At 31.5% G+C, this 24,900-nt stretch overlaps 1 protein-coding gene across 5 annotated transcripts in view; it reads right to left on the bottom strand.

Moving 5' to 3' along the window:
- Eip63F-1 (Ecdysone-induced protein 63F 1) overlaps positions 1-24,900 on the bottom strand; it is a 320,395-nt gene that overhangs the window by 191,745 nt on the left and 103,750 nt on the right. Inside the window, exon 1 of one of the 5 annotated variants that reach the window (XM_073986986.1) lies at positions 4,833-5,200. The exons of 3 other annotated variants lie outside the window; for them this stretch is intronic. The gene's annotated coding sequence lies outside the window, so the exon portion shown is untranslated. Of the gene's footprint in view, positions 1-4,734; positions 5,201-24,900 lie in introns of those variants that run through there. One more of the 5 variants, XM_073986987.1, reaches the window with a different exon arrangement.

The following is a 24,900-nucleotide window of genomic DNA, read 5'->3' as shown; positions in this document are numbered from 1 at the left end:
TGTTTGGAAATTTTAACACGATTATCTCTTTTTGGGAATGTATTCCGCTGCCTGTAGAGATGTACAAACTGATTTATGTACATGTAGGGATCTCTAACAACTGCTAATAAAATGTAGTGAACGGAGTGCCTTTTTCACGACTCCGTTTGCACTGCATCCGGATGCTGTTAAATTGTGAGGAATTGGAGTGCCTTTTTCACGACTCCGTTGAACTGCCTCCGGATGTTGTTAAAATGTGACAAATGGATGTGATTCTTTGGATTGCATACAAATGCGGTTAAAATGTGAGGAATGGAGTGCCTTTTTCACGTCTCCGTTTGAACTGCATAAAAACAAGCCGTGAAAGAACTAGTCTACATTGCAGTACTTCCAATTTATTTTGCTGGGTAGTGGTTGGAGCGCAAGATAAATCTCGAACGGATCTGCCAATTCGGTCCAAAATTTGGCCTTCGTAATATTTTGTCCAAACATAGTTTAAGTTCGAAGATAAACCATGTCGGTCCACTCCTTCAGGTACCTCCCTCACAAGAATTCAAAAATCTTCGGAAAAATATGCGCACGATAACTCTTGAAAGGAGTGTCTGATGTAATCCATACTCTGCACATCCTAATATATCTACCAGATATAGATCTGGTTCGAATATGGACTATAGTTGTGCACTCCTTTGGGTACCTCCCACACAAAATTTCGGATAAGTTAACTTTAAGACCTGCTCTCAAATCACTTTGATTTTTGTTGAAGCGATTTGCATTCCCTACCTCCATTACGACGGTAAAAAGTTTTTTCAGGAGCAGGTCCATATTTCTTGGGAAAACATCCCGAAAGGTGTGAAAAGCCCTATGTCACCATATGTGGCTCTAGACCTGTTCTACCGATTTGGTGCAACATTTGGTCTTCGTCATATTTTATCCAAACTTAGTTTGATGTGGTTCCCAACTTCTGGTACTTCTCCCCAATATGGTGCAACCAATTTGGTCCAAACTTTGGATCTCCTAATATTTTGTAATGATATTCGTCATTATAATTAATAATGAAAAAAATAAAACATTTGTTGGATTTGCAACTATTGCGATATCTTCATTGTTTGACTACTTACGACAATCTACTTTACGTCGTTAGAAAGGTGACCCCTAAATATTGTCCGACCATCACCAAAATCAAAAGGGTTCTTCCTCTCCGGGACCCCTATCAACCCAACCCCAAAATTTGGTGACGATCCGATCAAAATTGCGACCTGTAGCGTGATTACAAGGTTTAGATGGGCAGACGGACACACACCGATATAGCCCATCTTCGAACTTAAACTAAGTTTGGACAAAATATTACGAAGGCCAAATTTTTGATTAAGTCGGATCATCCCTTCGAGAGTTATCGTGCCTGCCAGACAGAGGGACGGACATTGCTAAATCGACTCCAAATTGTCTGAAACGGATATCGTCCAAATACACATTGTGTCCGTATGAAAGTGTATATACCCTCGTTAGCATAAATGCTGAGGGTATAATGAAACTCTTTATGGCGGAATTGATAAACTACATATGTTTCTTCCAAACCATTTTCTTGAGGTTTATTGTTTCATAAATGAATGAAACCCCATTCAAAGTAACTTGGAAAAATCTCGGTACTTCAAAGAAGTCAATGAAGTGTAGTAGTTTGTTATTCATATTTATATCTTATTTGAACTTGTTATTTCTATTCGTTTATTACCCAGTCTTATATACACTACCTTGAATATTATTATGTATGAGTTAGCCTACTATAATTTATTTCAATGTATACTTTCTAAAATATGTCAAATGAAAATAAATAAATATTCAGTTTTGTAATATTGGTTGAGAAGAACAGACGTGTTTAAATCATTACTGGCTACAGAAGTAAAATGGAACAATTAGTTTCCTTTCGTTTATGAAGAAGACCATATTTCAGTAATTTCAAAATACCGAAATTCGGGAGGTCCCGCTCTATGGGGGGCTATATAAAAACTTCGATTTATTCTGACTAAATACCAAACTTCCGATATTTCGGTAAGATAATGTCAGTAAAACCGTCAAAAAACCGAAAATCATGAGGTACGCTCCTATAGGGGATACAGGTAGACGTGGACCTATACTGATAATTCTCTTCTGGAATATTTAATAACCTCATGGGAGACTAAATAACATATTTCAGTCATTTCGGTGGGATATTGACATCACAAACCCTCAGAATTACGAAAATCGGAAGGTACGAAACGTGGACCTATACCGATGAATTTCAGTCGGTAAGGTTTTTACCTCCAAATTTCAGCCACTTCGGTGGCTGATTTTCGATAGTTTGAAATTAGTGGCCACAAATTTTTCAAAATACCGAAAATTGGGATTACCGTTCTTTAAGGGCCAATATGAGGGCATGGACCTGTACCTACAAATTTCAGGTCGAAATATTAAATTCGAAATTTCAGTTATTTCCTTGGAATATTAAGGCCATAATCTTCAAAATATCGAAAATTGGGATGTAATGTTCTATGGTCCTGAATGATGTAAAGATGTGGACCTTTACCGACAAATTTAGAGGGGAAAGATGAATAACCCCAACGAACACTAAATACCAAATTTCAGCCATGTCGGATAAATATTGAGGCCACAACCTGCAAAATGCCGAATATCGGGTGGCATTGTTCTATGGGGGCTGTATGAAGACCTGGACCTATACCGACAAATTTCATATGGAAAGATTTATACTCCCAATGAAGACTAAATACCAACAATTTCAACAATTTTGGTGGAATATTGATGACACAAACTTCATAATACCGAAATTCGGGAGGCACCGTTCTAGGAGGGCTATATGAAGGTGTGGACCTATACCGACAAAATTCTGGGGGAAAGTTTTATACCCCCAATGAAGACTAAGTACCGAATTTCAAAAATTTTTGGTGGAATATTGATGCCACAAACTTCAAAATGCCGATTATCGGGTGGCATTGTTCTATGGTGGCTGTATGAAGACGTGGACCTATACCAACAAATTTCATATGGAAATTTTTATACCCCGAATGAAGACTAAAGACCAAATTTAAAAATTTTGGTGGAATATTGATGCCACAAACTTCAAAATACCGAAATTCGGGAGGTACCGTTCTATGGGAGCTATATGAAGGTGTGGACCTATACCGACAAAATTCTGGGGGAAAGTTTTATACCTCCAACGAAGACTAAGTACCGAATTTTAACAATTTTGGTGGAATATTGATGCCACAAACTTCAAAATATCGAAATTCGGGAGGTACCGTTCTAAGGGGGCTATATGAAGATGTGGACCTATACCGACAAAATTCTGGGGGAAAGTTTTATACCCCCGACGAAGACTAAGTAGCAAATTTTAGTCATTTCGGGGTGATAATTAAGCAAAAACCTTCAAAATACCGAAAATCGGCAGGTACAGTTCTATGGGGGCTATTTCAAAACGTGGATCGATATAACCCATTTGCAATACCAAACATCCTAGGAGTAATAGAAGCTTCTATACCAAATTACAAAGCTCTATCTTAAAAATGAGGAGCTGTATCTTGATTTCAACAGATGGAGTGACGGACAGACGGACATGGTTATATCGTCTTAGAATTTTACACTGATCAAGAACCGATGTGATACAAACGGAATGACAATTTTAATTATACCCTCCATAATAAATCATAAACGGCATCAACGGGCGAAAAAATTCGACAAAGTCCGTAAAAGAAAACAAAGATTGCAGACAAAATCTGTAGATACATTTAAAATTTTCCTCGGTTTGGCAACTGACCGAAGAAGTGAGGTAGAAAATACCAATTTTTGAATTGTCAAGCGTTAAGTCCATAAAAAGTTGTCATTAAAACTCATGACGACGGACCAGCAACGCGTACCGGGGTCTGCTGGGTTTCAAATAACAAAAAAAAAAACATTTTTGTGAAGATTTTCATTTAATTATTTTTTAAGTTATAATTCCACTAAAATGATGTCATGATTAACAAAATTATTTTAGTTGTTTTTGTTGGTTTTTTTGTACTTTTTAAAACTATTTTTTGGTTTTGGTTTATGTTTCTATTTTTGCATATGTCTTAATTTAAATATATTGAGTATTGGAAAAAATACTGTGTTAAAATTTATTATTTTTTTAATTTTTTTTCATATTTTTTTTTAAATTAAATAACAAATTTAATGTATGTTTTTGTCTATATTTTTTTAGTTTAAAATATATAGAGCATTAGAAAAAATATTCAGAATTTTTTATAAGTATGTATTTATTTATCAATATTTTTATTTATTTATTTGTTTGTTTGATTTTGATTTATTTTTCGAGTTTTAGTTTTTTAATGATTTAATGTAACTAATTTATTTAATATGTGTTTTTATTTATCTCTTTTTTAATTTAAATATATTTCTGAAAAATGGTATGTGTACTTTTATAATAATAACTTTATTATTTTTTTTCTTAATTATTAATTTTTTCTTTTTCTTAATGTTTTTTCTTAATTTTTTTTTTTTTTTTTTGAAAATTTTCATTTATGTTTTTCAGTTAAAATTCGATTTTTCTATTATTATTTGTATATTTTCCTTATTTTAAATTTATTTAGTGCATAAAATATTATGTTTTTTTATTTTTCATAATAAAATGGTATTAAATTATTATTTTTTTTTTAATTTTTCATTTCATAATTTTTATTTAGAAATTTATTTTTTTCATTTGCTTTTTATTTTTATATATGTTTTTACTTTGATTTGTTTTCCACTTATAACTTTATTTCATTTTCCTCAAAGTAACAAATAAAAGATATCAATTTATTTATTTATAATTATTTTGTTTCACCAACCGGAAATGGACGTTTTCGAAACGGAAGATATAAAGAAGAAATCTTTGTTATGGCATTCGAGGTAAGAATTAAATTCTCGGAATTTTAGTTGTTGTTGTTGTTTGCATTTAAGTTTTGGCGAAATAGAAAAACAGAAGAAAGATGAGTAGTTTAGCAGGATTGGTTGTTTGGTTTGGTTAGTAAGTCGGATGGTTAGCTAATAGTAGCTGATGGCTACTTTTGCCGTTGTTATCGCACGCGTTGCTTGAATAAGACTGAATTGTCTGAATTGTTGGTATTGTGTTGTGTTTCCATGCCAAACCTTCTTTCACACAAAACACGAACAACAACAAGAAGAAGAACACTTAAAAGTACACAGACGACAGAACAAGAAAAATATGAAAAAAGTAATGGACAACAGCAACAAAAACAGCTGAGCAGAAAAATATAACAACAAGCAAAAACATGTTCATTCATTCTTTTGCCCATATGACTGATTCCCGACTACTGGATATATGGTTGGAGGTTTGTTGTTGATATTTTGCCGCTTTTTAAATGCCATGGCATTGCAGTTGCTTTCGCGTTTTGTTCTTGTTGTTCTTGGCGGCTCCATACAGTTTGTCCATTTCACAGCAGGGTCAGATTTGTTGTAGCCAACTCAAGTGGCGACAACATGTTGGCATCTGCCAATTTCGAGAGAAAAGCTATTTCTGCAAATGTGTACTGTTCCCTTTTTCCACACTTACACACACACTAGCACACATATTCCTACTCACATAATCTATAAGTGATGATTGTTTGTTGTTAAAATAACAACTGTTTTCTTTCATTCTTCAGTGTAAATTTTTCACTGGCGAGAGAGTTTATTTTGATTTTTTTTTCTTTTTCGACATTATGGCTCTAATCAAAACAAATGTCATTATTTCTCTCTCACCCATGGCTACTGCCAGCTACTCTTGTTAACAATAATTATGGATGTTATATTATTAACAGATAACAACATATACTGGACAAAAAATCTATAAGTACCATAAATAGGCGTGGATTTTTTAAAGAATATTTTTTAAACGGCCATAAATAGGCGTGGATTTTTTAAAGAATATTTTTTAAACGGCCATAAATAGGCGTGGATTTTTTAAAGAATATTTTTTAAACGGCCATAAATAGGCGTGGATTTTTTAAAGAATATTTTTTAAACGGCCATAAATAGGCGTGGATTTTTTAAAGAATATTTTTTAAACGGCCATAAATAGGCGTGGATTTTTTAAAGAATATTTTTTAAACGGCCATAAATAGGCGTGGATTTTTTAAAGAATATTTTTTAAACGGCCATAAATAGGCGTGGATTTTTTAAAGAATATTTTTTAAACGGCCATAAATAGGCGTGGATTTTTTAAAGAATATTTTTTAAACGGCCATAAATAGGCGTGGATTTTTTAAAGAATATTTTTTAAACGGCCATAAATAGGCGTGGATTTTTTAAAGAATATTTTTTAAACGGCCATAAATAGGCGTGGATTTTTTAAAGAATATTTTTTAAACGGCCATAAATAGGCGTGGATTTTTTAAAGAATATTTTTTAAACGGCCATAAATATTCGTGGATTTTTTAAAGAATATTTTTTAAACGGCCATAAATAGGCGTGGATTTTTTAAAGAATATTTTTTAAACGGCCATAAATAGGCGTGGATTTTTTAAAGAATATTTTTTAAACGGCCATAAATAGGCGTGGATTTTTTAAAGAATATTTTTTAAACGGCCATAAATAGGCGTGGATTTTTTAAAGAATATTTTTTAAACGGCCATAAATAGGCGTGGATTTTTTAAAGAATATTTTTTAAACGGCCATAAATAGGCGTGGATTTTTTAAAGAATATTTTTTAAACGGCCATAAATAGGCGTGGATTTTTTAAAGAATATTTTTTAAACGGCCATAAATAGGCGTGGATTTTTTAAAGAATATTTTTTAAACGGCCATAAATAGGCGTGGATTTTTTAAAGAATATTTTTTAAACGGCCATAAATAGGCGTGGATTTTTTAAAGAATATTTTTTAAACGGCCATAAATAGGCGTGGATTTTTTAAAGAATATTTTTTAAACGGCCATAAATAGGCGTGGATTTTTTAAAGAATATTTTTTAAACGGCCATAAATAGGCGTGGATTTTTTAAAGAATATTTGTTAAACGGCCATAAATAGGCGTGGATTTTTTAAATAATATTTTTTAAACGGCCATAAATAGGCGTGGATTTTTTAAAGAATATTTTTTAAACGGCCATAAATAGGCGTGGATTTTTTAAAGAATATTTTTTAAACGGCCATAAATAGGCGTGGATTTTTTAAAGAATATTTTTTAAACGGCCATAAATAGGCGTGGATTTTTTAAAGAATATTTTTTAAACGGCCATAAATAGGCGTGGATTTTTTAAAGAATATTTTTTAAACGGCCATAAATAGGCGTGGATTTTTTAAAGAATATTTTTTAAACGGCCATAAATAGGCGTGGATTTTTTAAAGAATATTTTTAAAGGGGTCATAAATAGGCGCTAATTTTTTTAAAAATATTTTTAAGAATATTTTTAAGAGGGAACATAATAATATTTTTAAATAGGCACTGATTTTTTAAGAATATTTTTAAGGAAACCAACTGTCTAAGAACAATTAAAAAAAATTATTTTCTATACTTTTTTGCCTACTGTACGCTATCAGATTAAAAAAATATTTTCTTTTCACAGTGTTTCTGCTTGGAACAAAATATTCTCTGAGCGATTTCCACATTCTCCATATGGTGTTCCATCAAACCTCACGCAAACTATGTGTGCTTGCAGACTGGAAATATTTTTTTGATTTTCGATTTGTTATTGTTTTCAAGTAAAAATGCAAAACACAAAACAGAGGAGTGAAGAACAACGCCGTTACACGTGATTACATTTTTTGTATAGTGTGTGTATGTGTGTGTAGTCGGTCGTTTTGTTTTGGTAACAGCAACAGTAGCTATACAAACAGTTTGTTGGAGATTGAGTGCAGGCACGAAATGTTTGAAAAAGAAATTATTGAAAACCATTTACATAACACTTACACATGTCTTGGAGACATATAGTCGATTATAAAAGATGATAAATTAATGAAAAGAAACTAATTTTATTAATTTGAAATAATTGAATAAACACAAATTTGTTTATAATATATTTTGAGGATTTTTAAAGAACATACTTTGGGGGCCATCATCGCATCGATTTTAAGAGAATATTTTTAAAGGGAGTCAAAATTAGAGTATGTTTTTTTAAAAATATTTTTTTGGGGCTATTAGCATTTTTCTTTACATGTCTACGCATATTTATGTCGCTCCCATATTTATGTCGCTCCAAAGAATATCTTAAAAAATCCAAAAAAACGCCCTAAAAATATCCAAGATTAAGAAATCCAGAGTTACTTATTTTCCCTACAAAATATTCTTCAAAAATCCACGCTTCTCTGTAGGTCTTTTAATAATTATCTTAAAAGTATTCTTATAAAACCCACGTCTGTTTATGTTCTCCAGATTTTTTTTTAATCTACGGCTGTTTACCATCCTGAAACGTTTGTTTATGGTTCTTAAAAAAAAAACTACTTCAGTTTATGGTCTCCGGAAAAGCATTTTTAGAAATCTACTTTTTATGGTCTTAAAAAAAACAAGTAAAAAAGTATCAGTCGGCTTTGCCGACAGAGATATACCCTCAGCCTGTGCCAATTGAAACACTTTTTTCAAAAAAAAAAAAAACGTATGTATTTAGGGGGTTTCAAAATTTTGGTCGTATGAACCCACAAAAATGTTGATTAGGATTAAAGTTCAAAAATTTTGCGGAAAAGGTACTTACAGGAATTGACCGACATAGACTATGGGGGTGCCATAGGGGGTTTTTACACCCCTCAGGCTGTTTTCTCAAGAAGTATGGACTTGCCCCTGAAAAAACTTTTACCATCGCAATTGAGGCAGCAAATGTAAGTTGCTTCAACAAAAATCAAAGTGATTCAATAGCAGGTCTTAAAGTGAACTTATCCAAAATTTTGTGTGGGAGGTACGGGATGGAGTGGACCAATATAGTCCATATTCGAACTTGATCTATATCTGGTAGATATTATGAGAATGTGTAAAGTATGGACCAAATCGGTCACTCCCACCAAGAGTTATCGTGCGCACAATTTTATTTTTGAACTTTTGTGGGGTAGGTACCTGAAGGAGTGGACCGATATGGCTTATCTACGAACTTAAACTAAGTTTGGAAACAATATTACGAAGGCCAAATTTTGGCCGGAATCGGCATTTCCGTTCGAGAATGATCTTGCGCTTCCACACATAAACATGGTGTCAATTTTCAGGCTATTTTTCAGGAAGAGCAGGCCCTAAGGAGAGCAGGTCCTAAACTGAACTTTTCCGAAATTTTGTGTGGGAGGTACTCGAAGGAGTTTACCGATTGAGTCCATATTGGAACCTCAACTATGTCTGGCAGAAGTTTCATAATGTGCAAAGTATGGACCAAATCGGTTACTCCCTTCAAGAGTTATCGTACGCACAAATTTTCCGAACATTTTCGACCTTTTGTGGGGGAGCTACCGGAAGGAGTGGACCGATATGGCTTATCTTCAAACATAAACTATGTTTGGACAAAATATTACTAAGGCCAAATTTTGGACCGAATCGGCAGATACGTTCGAGAGTTATCTTGCGCTCCAACCACCTCACACGGTGTCATAGGGATCTTTCATGCTATTTTCTCAGGAAGTATGGACTTGCCCCGATGAAACTTGTACCGTCGTATGGGGGGCAGGGAATACAAGTTGCTAAAACAAAAATCAAAGCGATTCGAGAGATGGCCCTAAATTGAACTTTTCCGAAATTTTGTGTGGGAGGTACCCGAAGGAGTGGACCTATTGAGACCATATTGGAACCCCATATTACTCTGGTAGAAAGTTTACGCTGTACAAAGTATGGACCGAATCGGTCACTCCCTTCAAGAGTTATCGTGCGCACAAACTTTCCGAACATTTTCGAACTTTCGTGGGGAAGGTACCGAACTTGAACTAAGTTTGGGCAAAATATTACGAAAGCAAAAATTTGAACCGAATCGGTTCATCCGTTTGAGAGTTATCGTGCGCTCCAGCCAGCAGGACAGACAGACAGACGGACGGACATGGCTAGATCGACTCCAAATTCTCTGAAACACACTTCGTCCAAATATACTTGGGATCTAAAACCATTATTTCGATGAGGCACATTTTCATCGTATCAAAGTGTATATACCCTCCTTAGCCTAAAGGCTGAGGGTATAAAAATATTCTTAAAAATGCACGCTTATTTATGGTCCTTTAAAAAATATTCTTAAAATTGCACGCTTATTTATGGTCCTTTAAAAAATATTCTTAAAATTGCACGCTTATTTATGGTCCTTTAAAAAATATTCTTAAAATTGCACGGTTATTTATAGTCCTTTAAAAAATATTCTTAAAATTGCACGGTTATTTATGGTCCTTTAAAAAATATTCTTAAAATTGCACGGTTATTTATGGTACCTTAAAAAATATTCTTAAAAAATCCACGCTTATTTATGGTCCCTTAACAAATATTCTTAAAAAATCCACGCTTATTTATGGTCCCTTAAAAATATTCTTAAAAAATCCACGCTTATTTATGGTCCCTTAAAAATATTCTTAAAAAATCCACGCTTATTTATGGTCCCTTAAAGATATTCTTTAAAAACCCACGCTTATTTATGGTCCCTTAAAAATATTCTTAAAAAATCCGCGCTTATTTATGGTTCCTTAAAAAAATTCTTAAAAAATCCACGCTTATTTATGGTCCTTTAAAATATTCTTAAAAAATCCGCGCTTATTTATGGTTCCTTAAAAATATTCTTAAAAAATCCACGCTTATTTATGGTCCTTTAAAATATTCTTAAAAAATCCGCGCTTATTTATGGTTCCTTAAAAATATTCTTAAAAAATCCACGCTTATTTATGGTCCCTTAAAAATATTCTAAAAAAATCCACGCTAATTTATGGTTCCTTAAAAATATTCTTAAAAAATCCGCGCTTATTTATGGTTCCTTAAAAATATTCTAAAAAAATCCACGCTTATTTATGGTTCCTTAAAAATATTCTTAAAAAATCCACGCTTATTTATGGTCCCTTAAAAATATTCTTAAAAAATCCACGCTTATTTATGGTTCCTTAAAAAATATTCTTAAAAAATCCACGCCTATTTATGGTCCCTTAAAAAATATTCTTAAAAAATCCACGCTTATTTATGGTCCCTTAAAAAATATTCTTAAAAAATCCACGCTTATTTATGGTCCCTTAAAAAATATTCTTAAAAAATCCACGCTTATTTATGGTCCCTTAAAAAATATTTTAAAAAAATCCACGCTTATTTATGGTCCCTTAAAAAATATTTTAAAAAAATCCACGCTTATTTATGGTCCCTTAAAAAATATTTTAAAAAAATCCACGCTTATTTATGGTCCCTTAAAAAATATTCTTAAAAAATCCACGCTTATTTATGGTCCCTTGAAAAATATTCTTAAAAAATCCACGCTTATTTATGGTCCCTTAAAAAATATTCTTAAAAAATCCACGCTTATTTATGGTCCCTTAAAAAATATTCTTAAAAAATCCACGCTTATTTATGGTCCCTTAAAAAATATTCTTAAAAAATCCACGCTTATTTATGGTCCCTTAAAAAATATTCTTAAAAAATCCACGCTTATTTATGGTCCCTTAAAAAATATTCTTAAAAAATCCACGCTTATTTATGGTCCCTTAAAAATATTCTTAAAAAATCCACGCTTATTTATGGTCCCTTAAAAAATATTCTTAAAAAATCCACGCTTATTTATGGTCCCTTAAAAAATATTCTTAAAAAATCCACGCTTATTTATGGTCCCTTAAAAAATATTCTTAAAAAATCCACGTTTATTTATGGTCCCTTAAAAAATATTCTTAAAAAATCCACGCTTATTTATGGTCCCTTAAAAAATATTCTTAAAAAATCCACGCTTATTTATGGTCCCTTAAAAAATATTCTTAAAAAATCCACGCTTATTTATGGCCCCTTAAAAAATATTCTTAAAAAATCCACGCTTATTTATGGTCCCTTAAAAAATATTCTTAAAAAATCCACGCTTATTTATGGTCCCTTAAAAAATATTCTTAAAAAATCCACGCTTATTTATGGTCCCTTAAAAAATATTCTTAAAAAATCCACGCTTATTTATGGTCCCTTAAAAAATATTCTTAAAAAATCCACGCTTATTTATGGTGACTTAAAAATATTCTTAAAAAATCCACGCTTATTTATGGTCCCTTAAAAAATATTCTTAAAAAATCCACGCTTATTTATGGTCCCTTAAAAAATATTCTTAAAAAATCCACGCTTATTTATGGTCCCTTAAAAAATATTCTTAAAAAATCCACGCTTATTTATGGTCCCTTAAAAAATATTCTTAAAAAATCCACGCTAATTTATGCTCCATTAAAAAATATTCTTAAAAAAATCCACGCTTATTTATGGTCCATTAAAAAATATTCTCAAAAAAAAACCACGCTTATTTATGGCCCCTTAAAAAATATTCATAAAAAATCCACGCTTATTTATGGTCCCTTAAAAAATATTCTTAAAAAAATCCACGCTTATTTATGGCCCCTTAAAAAATATTCTTAAAAAAATCCACGCTTATTTATGGTCCCTTAAAAAATATTCTTAAAAAATCCACGCTTATTTATGGTCCCTTAAAAAAATATTCTTAAAAAATCCACGCTTATTTATGGTCCCTTAAAAAATATTCTTAAAAATCCACGCATATTTATGGTCCCTTAAAAATATTCTTAAAAATCCACGCTTATTAAAAAAAAAAAACTTCTTTAAAAATCGTCGCTTTTATAGTCTCCGGAAAAATTATCTTTAAAAATCCACGCTTATTTTTGGCCTCTAAAAATGTAATACGAATTTCTGTTATTTAAATACCAACATTTTCTCCTTCATGCGTTTTTTTTTTGTTCAAAGAAACAAATTGAGTTGTAAGATTTCCATTGTTTTGTTTTGTAATTAATTTGTAATTTATTTCGCACTACTGAATCATTACAAAGTGATGCAAAAAAGAAAACAACAAACAAATGTAAAAAAAACATGGTAACAAACAAGAAACACACACAAAGAAGCCCCATGCTTACGAAACACATTTTCCCATGACCTTGTCTGCTTCCAAGCAAACCAATAACCTCCTCTCTCTCATTCTATCGTTCGTTTCAAACAACAAAACAAAAAGCAACAAAAATGCATGGTAATATTACACCCACAACCAAACTTTAGACACCAAAAGCTGTCTACGACATCTGTGCAATTGGAAATGACCTTTTAACCCGAATAGTAACACAACACTCACTCCCATCCTTTGGGTGTGAGAGGGTGTTGTATTCAAATGAAACGCATTTTTTGTGAATTTCGTAGAAGGCTTTTCACATTCAAATGAATTTTGTTGGGTGTCTGCTCATCAACAGCTAAATGTTCGAATGGAATTTGTGCTATCACATGTTTCCCAAGAATAAGAAATGAGACAAATAAAATTGGTTTCAAACGATTCGGCGCCATGTACAGTATTTTCTCTGTTATGATTGTTTTGTTGAGAGAAATCTGCAGCCTGGAAATGTGAGAAATTGCAATATTCTCTGTTATGGAGAAAGAGAGAGAGCTGGTAAGTAGGAATGAATGAGAGAAGTGCCATAATTAAACATTAAATGTGATTTAAGCAAACAATTTTATAATCAGCTTGTTTGACAAGCCTCTTGTGTTTGTTTTGTCTGCCACCTCCGCGTATGAGTGACAGGCCAACGTTATGTGACAAAATTATGCATTCGCCACAGGCAACTAATTTCGCATATCGTAGAGCAAATAACAAGCAAAAATTAAAATTTGTTTTCCATATCAAATGCTTATATAATATTTATGGTGTGAAAGTGAAGGAGGGACGGGATAGCTGCAGGAAATGCATAAAATAATGTGCATGATCCTTTTGACCATAAAAAACGTAGAGTTTTTAAAGAATAGTTTTGTTTGGGCCATAAATAAGCGTGGAGTTTTTAAGGAATATTTAAATATTTAAAGAATATTTTTGTTGAGGCCTTAAATAGGCGTGGACTTTTTAAAGAATATTTTTGTTGAGGCCTTAAATAGGCGTGGACTTTTTAAAGAATATTTTTGTTGAGGCCTTAAATAGGCGTGGACTTTTTAAAGAATATTTTTGTTGAGGCCTTAAATAGGCGTGGACTTTTTAAAGAATATTTTTGTTGAGGCCTTAAATAGGCGTGGACTTTTTAAAGAATATTTTTGTTGAGGCCTTAAATAGGCGTGGACTTTTTAAAGAATATTTTTGTTGAGGCCTTAAATAGGCGTGGATTTTTTAAAGAATATTTTTGTTGAGGCCTTAAATAGGCGTGGATTTTTTAAAGAATATTTTTGTTGAGGCCTTAAATAGGCGTGGACTTTTTAAAGAATATTTTTGTTGAGGCCTTAAATAGGCGTGGACTTTTTAAAGAATATTTTTGTTGAGGCCTTAAATAGGCGTGGACTTTTTAAAGAATATTTTTGTTGAGGCCTTAAATAGGCGTGGACTTTTTAAAGAATATTTTTGTTGAGGCCTTAAATAGGTGTGGACTTTTTAAAGAATATTTTTGTTGAGGCCTTAAATAGGCGTGGATTTTTTAAAGAATATTTTTGTTGAGGCCTTAAATAGGCGTGGATTTTTTAAAGAATATTTTTGTTGAGGCCTTAAATAGGCGTGGACTTTTTAAAGAATATTTTTGTTGAGGCCTTAAATAGGCGTGGACTTTTTAAAGAATATTTTTGTTGAGACCTTAAATAGGCGTGGACTTTTTAAAGAATATTTGTGTTGAGGCCTTAAATAGCCGTGGACTTTTTAAAGAATATTTTTGTTGAGGCCTTAAATAGGCGTGGACTTTTTAAAGAATATTTTTTGAGGCCTTAAATAGGCGTGGATTTTTTAAAGAATATTTTTTGAGGCCTTAAATAGGCGTGGACTTTTTAAAGAATATTTTTGTTGAGACCTTAAATAGGCGTGGACTTTTTAAAGAATATTTTTGTTGAGACCTTAAATAGGCGTGGACTTTTTAAAGAATATTTGTGTTGAGGCCTTAAATAGCCGTGGACTTTTTAAAGAATATTTTTGTTGAGGCCTTAAATAGCCGTGGACTTTTTAAAGAATATTTTTGTTGAGGCCTTAAATAGGCGTGGACTTTTTAAAGAATATTTGTGTTGAGGCCTTAAATAGCCGTGGACTTTTTAAAGAATATTTTTGTTGAGGCCTTAAATAGGCGTGGACTTTTTAAAGAATATTTTTTGAGGCCTTAAATAGGCGTGGACTTTTTAAAGAATATTTTTGTTGAGACCTTAAATAGCCGTGGACTTTTTAAAGAATATTTTTGTTGAGGCCTTAAATAGGCGTGGATTTTTTAAAGAATATTTTTTGAGGCCTTAAATAGGCGTGGATTTTTTAAAGAATATTTTTTGAGGCCTTAAATAGGCGTGGATTTTTTAAAGAATATTTTTTGAGGCCTTAAATAGGCGTGGACTTTTTAAAGAATATTTTTGTTGAGGCCTTAAATAGGCGTGGACTTTTTAAAGAATATTTTTGTTGAGGCCTTAAATAGGCGTGGATTTTTTAAAGAATATTTTTGTTGAGGCCTTAAATAGGCGTGGATTTTTTAAAGAATATTTTTGTTGAGGCCTTAAATAGGCGTGGACTTTTTAAAGAATATTTTTGTTGAGGCCTTAAATAGGCGTGGACTTTTTAAAGAATATTTTTGTTGAGGCCTTAAATAGGCGTGGACTTTTTAAAGAATATTTGTGTTGAGGCCTTAAATAGGCGTGGACTTTTTAAAGAATATTTTGTTGAGGCCTTAAATAGGCGTGGACTTTTTAAAGAATATTTTTGTTGAGGCCTTAAATAGGCGTGGACTTTTTAAAGAATATTTGTTGAGGCCTTAAATAGGCGTGGACTTTTTAAAGAATATTTTTGTTGAGGCCTTAAATAGGCGTGGACTTTTTAAAGAATATTTTTGTTGAGGCCTTAAATAGGCGTGGACTTTTTAAAGAATATTTTTGTTGAGGCCTTAAATAGGCGTGGACTTTTTAAAGAATATTTTTGTTGAGGCCTTAAATAGGCGTGGACTTTTTAAAGAATATTTTTGTTGAGGCCTTAAATAGGCGTGGACTTTTTAAAGAATATTTTTGTTGAGGCCTTAAATAGGCGTGGACTTTTTAAAGAATATTTTTGTTGAGGCCTTAAATAGGCGTGGACTTTTTAAAGAATATTTTTGTTGAGGCCTTAAATAGGCGTGGATTTTTTAAAGAATATTTTTTGAGGCCTTAAATAGGCGTGGATTTTTTAAAGAATATTTTTTGAGGCCTTAAATAGGCGTGGATTTTTTAAAGAATATTTTTGAGGCCTTAAATAGGCGTGGACTTTTTAAAGAATATTTTTGTTGAGGCCTTAAATAGGCGTGGACTTTTTAAAGAATATTTTTGTTGAGGCCTTAAATAGGCGTGGATTTTTTAAAGAATATTTTTTGAGGCCTTAAATAGGCGTGGATTTTTTAAAGAATATTTTTTGAGGCCTTAAATAGGCGTGGATTTTTTAAAGAATATTTTTTGAGGCCTTAAATAGGCGTGGATTTTTTAAAGAATATTTTTTGAGGCCTTAAATAGGCGTGGATTTTTTAAAGAATATTTTTTGAGGCCTTAAATAGGCGTGGATTTTTTAAAGAATATTTTTTGAGGCCTTAAATAGGCGTGGATTTTTTAAAGAATATTTTTTGAGGCCTTAAATAGGCGTGGATTTTTTAAAGAATATTTTTTGAGGCCTTAAATAGGCGTGGATTTTTTAAAGAATATTTTTTGAGGCCTTAAATAGGCGTGGATTTTTTAAAGAATATTTTTTGAGGCCTTAAATAGGCGTGGATTTTTTAAAGAATATTTTTTGAGGCCTTAAATAGGCGTGGATTTTTTAAAGAATATTTTTTGAGGCCTTAAATAGGCGTGGATTTTTTAAAGAATATTTTTTGAGGCCTTAAATAGGCGTGGATTTTTTAAAGAATATTTTTTGAGGCCTTAAATAGGCGTGGATTTTTTAAAGAATATTTTTTGAGGCCTTAAATAGGCGTGGATTTTTTAAAGAATATTTTTTGAGGCCTTAAATAGGCGTGGATTTTTTAAAGAATATTTTTTGAGGCCTTAAATAGGCGTGGATTTTTTAAAGAATATTTTTTGAGGCCTTAAATAGGCGTGGATTTTTTAAAGAATATTTTTTGAGGCCTTAAATAGGCGTGGATTTTTTAAAGAATATTTTTTGAGGCCTTAAATAGGCGTGGATTTTTTAAAGAATATTTTTTGAGGCCTTAAATAGGCGTGGATTTTTTAAAGAATATTTTTTGAGGCCTTAAATAGGCGTGGATTTTTTAAAGAATATTTTTTGAGGCCTTAAATAGGCGTGGATTTTTTAAAGAATATTTTTTGAGGCCTTAAATAGGCGTGGATTTTTTAAAGAATATTTTTTGAGGCCTTAAATAGGCGTGGATTTTTTAAAGAATATTTTTTGAGGCCTTAAATAGGCGTGGATTTTTTAAAGAATATTTTTTGAGGCCTTAAATAGGCGTGGATTTTTTAAAGAATATTTTTTGAGGCCTTAAATAGGCGTGGATTTTTTAAAGAATATTTTTTGAGGCCTTAAATAGGCGTGGATTTTTTAAAGAATATTTTTTGAGGCCTTAAATAGGCGTGGATTTTTTAAAGAATATTTTTTGAGGCCTTAAATAGGCGTGGATTTTTTAAAGAATATTTTTTGAGGCCTTAAATAGGCGTGGATTTTTTAAAGAATATTTTTTGAGGCCTTAAATAGGCGTGGATTTTTTAAAGAATATTTTTTGAGGCCTTAAATAGGCGTGGATTTTTTAAAGAATATTTTTTGAGGCCTTAAATAGGCGTGGATTTTTTAAAGAATATTTTTTGAGGCCTTAAATAGGCGTGGATTTTTTAAAGAATATTTTTTGAGGCCTTAAATAGGCGTGGATTTTTTAAAGAATATTTTTTGAGGCCTTAAATAGGCGTGGATTTTTTAAAGAATATTTTTTGAGGCCTTAAATAGGCGTGGATTTTTTAAAGAATATTTTTTGAGGCCTTAAATAGGCGTGGATTTTTTAAAGAATATTTTTTGAGGCCTTAAATAGGCGTGGATTTTTTAAAGAATATTTTTTGAGGCCTTAAATAGGCGTGGATTTTTTAAAGAATATTTTTTGAGGCCTTAAATAGGCGTGGATTTTTTAAAGAATATTTTTTGAGGCCTTAAATAGGCGTGGATTTTTTAAAGAATATTTTTAGAGGCCTTAAATAGGCGTGGATTTTTTAAAGAATATTTTTTGAGGCCTTAAATAGGCGTGGATTTTTTAAAGAATATTTTTTGAGGCCTTAAATAGGCGTGGATTTTTTAAAGAATATTTTTTGAGGCCTTAAATAGGCGTGGATTTTTTAAAGAATATTTTTTGAGGCCTTAAATAGGCGTGGATTTTTTAAAGAATATTTTTTGAGGCCTTAAATAGGCGTGGATTTTTTAAAGAATATTTTTTGAGGCCTTAAATAGGCGTGGATTTTTTAAAGAATATTTTTTGAGGCCTTAAATAGGCGTGGATTTTTTAAAGAATATTTTTTGAGGCCTTAAATAGGCGTGGATTTTTTAAAGAATATTTTTTGAGGCCTTAAATAGGCGTGGATTTTTTAAAGAATATTTTTTGAGGCCTTAAATAGGCGTGGATTTTTTAAAGAATATTTTTTGAGGCCTTAAATAGGCGTGGATTTTTTAAAGAATATTTTTTGAGGCCTTAAATAGGCGTGGATTTTTTAAAGAATATTTTTTGAGGCCTTAAATAGGCGTGGATTTTTTAAAGAATATTTTTTGAGGCCTTAAATAGGCGTGGATTTTTTAAAGAATATTTTTTGAGGCCTTAAATAGGCGTGGATTTTTTAAAGAATATTTTTTGAGGCCTTAAATAGGCGTGGATTTTTTAAAGAATATTTTTTGAGGCCTTAAATAGGCGTGGATTTTTTAAAGAATATTTTTTGAGGCCTTAAATAGGCGTGGATTTTTTAAAGAATATTTTTTGAGGCCTTAAATAGGCGTGGATTTTTTAAAGAATATTTTTTGAGGCCTTAAATAGGCGTGGATTTTTTAAAGAATATTTTTTGAGGCCTTAAATAGGCGTGGATTTTTTAAAGAATATTTTTTGAGGCCTTAAATAGGCGTGGATTTTTTAAAGAATATTTTTTGAGGCCTTAAATAGGCGTGGATTTTTTAAAGAATATTTTTTGAGGCCTTAAATAGGCGTGGATTTTTTAAAGAATATTTTTTGAGGCCTTAAATAGGCGTGGATTTTTTAAAGAATATTTTTTGAGGCCTTAAATAGGCGTGGATTTTTTAAAGAATATTTTTTGAGGCCTTAAATAGGCGTGGATTTTTTAAAGAATATTTTTTGAGGCCTTAAATAGGCGTGGATTTTTTAAAGAATATTTTTTGAGGCCTTAAATAGGCGTGGATTTTTTAAAGAATATTTTTTGAGGCCTTAAATAGGCGTGGATTTTTTAAAGAATATTTTTTGAGGCCTTAAATAGGCGTGGATTTTTTAAAGAATATTTTTTGAGGCCTTAAATAGGCGTGGATTTTTTAAAGAATATTTTTTGAGGCCTTAAATAGGCGTGGATTTTTTAAAGAATATTTTTTGAGGCCTTAAATAGGCGTGGATTTTTTAAAGAATATTTTTTGAGGCCTTAAATAGGCGTGGATTTTTTAAAGAATATTTTTTGAGGCCTTAAATAGGCGTGGATTTTTTAAAGAATATTTTTTGAGGCCTTAAATAGGCGTGGATTTTTTAAAGAATATTTTTTGAGGCCTTAAATAGGCGTGGATTTTTTAAAGAATATTTTTTGAGGCCTTAAATAGGCGTGGATTTTTTAAAGAATATTTTTTGAGGCCTTAAATAGGCGTGGATTTTTTAAAGAATATTTTTTGAGGCCTTAAATAGGCGTGGATTTTTTAAAGAATATTTTTTGAGGCCTTAAATAGGCGTGGATTTTTTAAAGAATATTTTTTGAGGCCTTAAATAGGCGTGGATTTTTTAAAGAATATTTTTTGAGGCCTTAAATAGGCGTGGATTTTTTAAAGAATATTTTTTGAGGCCTTAAATAGGCGTGGATTTTTTAAAGAATATTTTTTGAGGCCTTAAATAGGCGTGGATTTTTTAAAGAATATTTTTTGAGGCCTTAAATAGGCGTGGATTTTTTAAAGAATATTTTTTGAGGCCTTAAATAGGCGTGGATTTTTTAAAGAATATTTTTGTTGAGTTGTTAAATCTCTTTTCTCTTTTCTTCCAAAGATTTTTTTCAATATTTATTAAATTTAATATCATCCATTCCTACGTCATATAATTATTTATTATCCTCCCCTCAACTCCCATAAAATAATTATATGGAATTAGCGGAGAAATGCAACCACAGCCACCACATAAAAGGGTTTCAAATTTCCTCTCAAAAATGTTTACCCAAAAACAAAAGTTGGCAATTAATCTGTCCGTTGCATGGCTCGGACGCCCAGCAAAATAATTTTAGGATACAGATGTTTGTGTGTTTTTGTGTGTGCGTTGATACTGCTTGCTCATTAATTAGGCTTATGTTAACAATTATGACAGTTAATGTCGACGACAACACTTTATGGTTAGTCGTTTTGGCACCAACACCACCAAGCCGTATCTTAGGATGTGTATCATACAGACACAGAGAGACAGGCACGCACACAAATAAACAAAATAAATATTTAGTCTACGACAGTTATTGTTTTAGGCTCAGATTTTTCGGAAAAACGAACAGAATGAAAATTTTATCAGGTTTAGGTTAGAAATAAAAATGATTTATAATAAATTAAGGTCAGGGATACATTTCATATCTGTAAAGAAATAAATAAAAATCATACAAATTCAACAGATGTTCTGATCGTTTCGGTAACAACTGTTAATTAAATTTAACCTAAATGACCCTGTTGTACATCCATTTAAAGCATCATAATAAGGTTCTTGTTAATCTGTGAATTTGCAGACTTTAGACCAGCGCCGATCATAGGAATACAAACAAAACGAATGCATGTGTGAATGTATGAGTGAAAAAGGCAACAACCAAATGATGTTTTTGTTCACGCATATTTTTCGTGAGGGAGAAAAGCAAATGCAAAGACAACTCTGTGGGATCGCTGAGTATACTGTCTTTGCAAAGAAGAGCAGCTCTGCTTTAGACCCTAATTTAAAATTTTGAATATAATTCTTTATTATCCTCCACTGTGCCACATACATATTTGTCATAAATCACGGTAAAATTACAACACTCAAAATTTTAAAAGAGGGTTTTCATTTTGTTTACTTTTTGATAATTAATTGTTTATTAACTGCGTTGTCTGTGGTGGATACAGTAGCAGCAAGACAACAGTTATACGGCAGTTTTGGTGGAATGGCAAACAAGCCATAAATTTAACACTTTGAAGATTTATTTTACAAATTTTCCGTTAACTGCTGATAACTGGGAGAATGTTGAAAGTGTCTCAAATTATTAAATCAGAAAAATTGAATTATGGAATTTTTGGCGTTTAAAAAATACTCTTCTTAAGGCAAAATATATCGGATAAAGGATTCAATATTAAAAAAAAATACTTATGGAGGATTATTTGATTTTAACATATTTGTAGATATGGTTGTAATTTGCAAAGCCCCTAACCAATTTTTTTCATTCATATAAATAAACTTATGGTTTTTATGCGTTGTTTTCCTTTTCTTTGCACGCATTTTCCACTTTATGGAAAATTCTTAATATAAAACCCTGCAATATTGAACCACTAACTATAGACATCTCATCAAAACATATAGCATACATGGAAAAATATCACAATAAACTTGTGATGTGGTACAGTAATACACTGAAAAAATTGTCGGAGGTCAGCTTCTTACAGAGAATCTTGGATTTAAAGTTAATTAAAAAATCAAGGAAAAATCCATATCAAGGAGACGACTTTAAAACTGAATTTGTCCCTCCTGGTACCTTTCTATTTGCCTTTAACTATTCCGTATATTCAGGGTCCTCGAAACAAAACCAACTCATTTTCACATTTGTTTCCACTATTTCACTTATAGTGTTCATTGCATTTATTTTTCACATGTAAACCAACAATATCGATTCTTATGCTAGTAATTGTGCTAATGTCTACAACAACAAAGCAAATAGCAACAGCAGCATAACAACATGACAGCGGGTAATAACAATACTCCAGCGGCAACACTTAAAATATGGCACGATGGGCACGTGACTTAATTTCGTACCACAACTTATGACCTTCATGAAACGCGCAAAGAGTCCCCGCTATACGACAACATCCATAACGACATAATCATCACCATCAGGATCTCGCCCAACAGACATGGCTTATTGTCTCATTACACATGTACGCACGCAAATAGGAAATAATGTCAATGTGGTGTCAAAGGATACTTAGGTCAGGATATTTACAATTGTTCAATATTAAATGGGAAACTGGCAGGGTAGATGTATTTTAATAAAATCTAATTTAAATAAAAAATACATAAACAACTATATATGAACGCTTTGAAAAAACTATGCTAGCAATCGTAGGCTTCTTTCCTGATTGGTGGACATGTGCGTATACGAGCAAAATGTCACATATGTAAATATTTTACATAATCTCCGAAAAAGAAACGTGTACAATTTACTTGGAATAATGACATAGATTGTTAAATATTGCTTATTAAATTTCAATTTCTTAATAATTCTAACATGTGTTCGTTGAAAGCTAGGAAACTTTTCTTATCCTCAACACCATCCACAATGCTCACATGCTGTCACATGCCAAAATGTTTTAATCCTTAACATTTAGAGAATAAACACATACATATAAATTATAAATATACCAACATAAAATATAAAATATAAGATATATAAACTATAAGATATAAAAAAAAATAAGTACAAAGTATGCAAATAATAAAATATAAACTATATAAAATATTAAATTTAAAACATAAAATATAAAACAACAAATATAAAATATAGAACATAAAATATAACATATAAAATAAAAAATTAAAATTTAAAATAAAAAAAAAATAAAAAATTTAAAATATATATAAAAAATATAAATAAAAACTATACAATATAAATATAAAATACAAATATGAAATATAAAATAAAAAATATAAAATTTAAAAAAATAAAAATAAAAAAATGTGAAATATAAAATATAAAACATAAAATACAAAATATGAAATATAAAATAAACAAGTTGTATTGAAGTAAAATTGAATAATTATACTAAACTTCAGCAATTTTGGTAAAACAATGTGAGGCACCGTTCTATGGGGGCTATTTCAAAACGACGATCTATACCGACAAATTTCTGACGGAAAGCTTTTAGACTCAAAGAAGACTAAATACCAAATTTCTTATATTTCGGTAAGAGAATATGGCTAAAAGTTAAAAAATAACGAAATCAAGAAGTACGCTTCTTTGGGGATATATGAAGACGTGGACCTATACTGGTAATACTCTTCTGGAATATTTTATAACTCTTGGAAGACTAAATAACGAATTTCAGCCATTTCGGTGGGATATTGACGTCACAATCTTCAGTATTACGAAAATCGGGAGGTACCGTTGTAAGGGGGCTATATCGAAAAGTGGACCTATACCGACGAATTTTAGTCGGAAATGTGGCAATATGATAGCGTGGACCTGTACAGACAAATTTCTGGCGAACAGTTTTATATCACACTGAAGACTAAATACCAAATTTCAGCCATTTTGGTGGAATATTGAAGCCACAACCTTCAAAATACGAAAAATCGGGAAGTACCTTTCCATGGGGGCTATATGAACGTGTGGACAGATACCGACAAATTTAAAGGGGAAGTTTGAGTACCCCCAACGAAGTCTAAATACCAAATTTCAGCCATTTCAGTAGAATATTGAGGCCACAACTTTCAAACTACCGAAAATCGGGAGGTACCGTTCTATGGGGGCTATATGAAGGCATGGACCGATACCGACAAAGTTCTGGGGGAAAGTTTTATACCACCAACGTAGACTAAGTACCAACTTTCAGCCATTTTGGTGTGATAATGAACCTAAAACCTTCAATATACCGAAAATCGGGAGGTACCGTTCTATGGGGGCTATATGAACGTGTGGACCGGGGAATGTTTAATATCCCTAAAGAAGACTTCGTACCAAATTTCAGCCATTGTAGTAGGATAATGAAGCTAAAACCTTAATAATACCGAAAATCGGGAGGTACCGTTCTATGGGGGCTATATCAAAACATAGACCGATATATACCATTTTCAATACCAACCATCCTGCAAGTAATAACAACTTCTGTGCCAAATATTGACTCTCTATCTTTAAAATTGCGAGCTGTATCTTGATTTTAACAGACAGACAATCGGACAGACGGACATGGTTAAATCGACATAGAATTTTATGCTGATCAATAATATATATACTTTATAGGGTCTCCGACGAATGACAAATTTAATTATACCCTCCATATGGTGGAGGGTATAAAAATATAAAATTTGAAATAAAAAAAAAATAAAATTTAAAACATAAAATATAAAATCTAAAATATAAAAAAAACCAAATATAAAGTATAAAACATAAAATACAAAATATAATATATCTAATATATAATATTATATCTAATATATAATAGACTCGAAAAAGAGTCCCAAATTAATCAACAAATCACCAATAAATGATTGAAATACGACTCGAAAAAGACTTATGTATATACCATCAGAAAATGGGCAAAAATGACTCGAAACTAATGCAGAGGAAGACTCATTTGTGATTTGTTTCGAAGAGTCACCTGAGGTTACGTTTTCCTCCCGACAAAGGAGTCATTTATGATCAGAAAATGAGCTCATATTCCAGCTTTTTAATCGT

Source organism: Musca autumnalis, unplaced genomic scaffold (assembly GCF_047663935.1).
Source record: "Musca autumnalis isolate F117 unplaced genomic scaffold, ASM4766393v1 scaffold_4, whole genome shotgun sequence".
Classification (NCBI taxonomy): domain Eukaryota; kingdom Metazoa; phylum Arthropoda; class Insecta; order Diptera; family Muscidae; genus Musca; species Musca autumnalis.
This window is presented reverse-complemented; position numbering and strand designations above follow the sequence as displayed.